This window comes from Egretta garzetta, unplaced genomic scaffold (genome assembly GCF_000687185.1).
Source record: "Egretta garzetta isolate BGI_Z169 unplaced genomic scaffold, ASM68718v1 scaffold154, whole genome shotgun sequence".
NCBI classification, from domain to species: Eukaryota; Metazoa; Chordata; class Aves; order Pelecaniformes; family Ardeidae; genus Egretta; species Egretta garzetta.
The window spans coordinates 294,791-297,616 of record NW_009259600.1 but is presented as its reverse complement, the minus strand read 5'-3'; the positions used below and the strand labels follow the sequence as shown (position 1 = coordinate 297,616).

Genomic DNA, 2,826 nt, shown 5'->3' with positions numbered 1-2,826 from the left:
GGGGGGAAAGTGTTTTAAAATTCAGGGGGTTTTATCCTCTCCTACTCTGATTTGATTGGTAATAAACTAACTTCACCAAGCTGAGTCTGTTTTGCCCATGACAGTGACTGGTGAGCAATCTCTCCCTGTCCTTATCTCAACTCTTGAGCCGTTCGATATATTTTTCTCTCCCCTATCCAGCTGAGGAGGGCAGTGACAGAGCAGCTTTAGTGGGCACCTTGCTTCCAGCCAGGGTCAACCCATCACAATAATTTCCAATCAGAAACAGAGTGTCTTGTTTTGCCATCACCTGTCTCACCAGGACACTTGAACGATTCAAAGGAAAAGCTCCCGTTTACCTCTTGGGGTTCTGCATTTCCTCGGTGACGTAGTTGAGCGTATCCCATCCCGAGTAGGAGAAGAGGGCAGAGTAGAGAGCCAGCGCGATCATCCCCGGGTCTGTTGCTGAGCCCTCGAATGGAGCTCTCAGGTTTTCTGTTTCTCCTGTACAAATGGCAGGTACCAATTGCCTGTTACGTTTCAAGGATTATGACGTAGAAGGACATTACACTAAAAGTCCAGCTAACCAAAAGGAAATAAACCCCCACTGCATCCAGCTTTCATTACTATTGCAAAAAGTGCACAGCTTATAGTTTCACTTGACAAATAGGAAAACTTCAGTCAGGTGTTCAGACAGCTACACTTGTACAGGGAGACAGCAGAAGACATTTTCCTGTGTTTGTGGACGTGACTTGTGTAATTCCAGCAGAATTCATGGCGTCCTCGTGTCCTGGCCTCGCCTTCAAGCCTACTGAAGGAGGAGCTGTAGTGAGGCCATGCTATGCCCTGTCAGCCAGGCAGAGGCAGCTGGGAAACCCAATTTCAATTCCTGAATCTGTCTCCTATTTCTTCCTCATATCTGTGCTTTTGTTTTCACCAGATGAATTAGTGGCCAGCGTAGGGGGAACTCCTGGAGGCATGGTTCTCAGCAGGATGCTCTACCCCAAAAAGGTGTTACCTAAAATTAAGAGACTTGAAAAATCTTTTCTTTCAAAATCCTCCTCTAGTTTAGCTCAATTGGTTGAGACAACAACCTGCAGAATGCTGCAAAATATATGAAATATTAATGAAACTGCATGATTCTTCATTGCAATTCTGGAAAAGGGAAGAAAGGCCTTACTGAGTTTGGAGATGGGAAGTCAACTATCTAATAGAAATGGAAGTGGGTTTAAGTATTAAGGAAGACAGCAACATTCTGAAACCTCTGTTAGGGAAGAAAGTAAGGTCTTTTTTTGTTATAAAATGAAACAACTTCAGCCTGTGGTTATACTAAGGGGTTTATAGATACCACAAAAGTAATTCAGTCTTTGAAGAGCAGTAACTACCAGGCGACTCCTTGAACTGAGGAAGGTGAAGCTACGAAACATACACACACTTTGGGGAAGAAAGTGTTTGGAAAGAAAAAACAGGAAAAATCCAAAAGTGCTAAGAAATACTTTTTTTTTTTTTACTAAATACAGCTCATATTCAAAATCAGATACATTCACAGTGTTTTAAAACAAGACACATATCTGAGCACATCAGAAGGAATAGAGCAGGGCTGAAATGTCGTAACCGTTCCTTTCATTAAAAGAGCTGCTGAGTTTAAAAGAGTGCATTGACCCGATCAGAGCTTCCTCCAGAAGTCTTCATTATTCCTCCTCCCCACCCTTTCTGTATTTAAGTGTTTCATTCTGCAAAGATGAGACCTTTACTGCCACTAAGAGCCACCAGCATTTTACATTCCTCACAATAATGTTTCCTCTCTGCCTTTACCCTCCTTGAGCCCACGGAGCAAGGCAAAGGACCCAGTGTGGGTTATGTGGATTCATGAGCAGAGGGAATGGCCCCTGGGCCAAAACGCATCATGGCAGCTGCACGCCAGTGAGGGGGCTGGGAGTTTTGAAGGAGACAATTTGAAAGTACAGGTAGATTTGTGATTGTGGGGACAGGGCAAAGCTGCTTATAGGGGTGACAGCATGGACTCACATCTTTGTGAAACTGCAGCAGCTTTATGAGGGGAACTACTGCGGCCCTTAAGCAATGCTTTTCCTCTGCATCTTCACACTCCTGCCCTTAGGACGGGGTTCGTTTATTTAAATTTCTTTAGGCTTCACCAAACCAGTGACAACTGACATGCACGGATAACAGCTAAACAAAAAAACTCTCTTAAAATGTGGTGTAGCTTTACAGCATAACACCTGATGCATTAGAACTGCAGCCGAGGGAAGGAGAAGGCCAGCAAACACAGAAAAGGAAGCACGCTCATTAAGTATAAGCTAGATTCATCAGGAGAAAAAGACAATTCCTAAACTGAAGAGGGAAAACCATCTTTATTTTAACTGTATAAAGATACAATGTTTATTAAGGAATTTCATGGGAAAGGAAAATGAAGAAACCTTAGTAACTAAGCAACAGAGCTAGAGTTGGAAGAGACTTTGCTAGACCAGAGCCCCAAATTAATAAAATCAAATCTATTGTCATATGGAAAGATCAGAAGTAGCACCAGAATTAACTCATCTCCAGCTTTTCAGTATATTCAGTTCAGCCTAGTTACTGCTGACACAGGCTGGCTCATCAGTCCTGTGATGTCTTACGGTACCGCCGTGATTCATGGCACCACAGTATTACAGTCTTTTTCCCTTGTTTCTAGCAGCAAGCACGCCCTCTCACCAGTGAAGGAAAGGACGAGTTCCTCCCTCCCCGCTCCTCTCCCCTCAGCAGGGCGGGCAGAGCAGGGGGTGAGGATCCATGTGAAGGACGTATCCAGCAATTTCTGCTGGGCTGCCCTGTCACAGGACAAGCAGG

General features: G+C 44.2%; 1 pseudogene; it reads right to left on the bottom strand.

The window, feature by feature from the left end:
- The window catches only part of LOC104125803, a 28,185-nt pseudogene that overhangs the window by 18,974 nt on the left and 6,385 nt on the right, over positions 1-2,826 (bottom strand).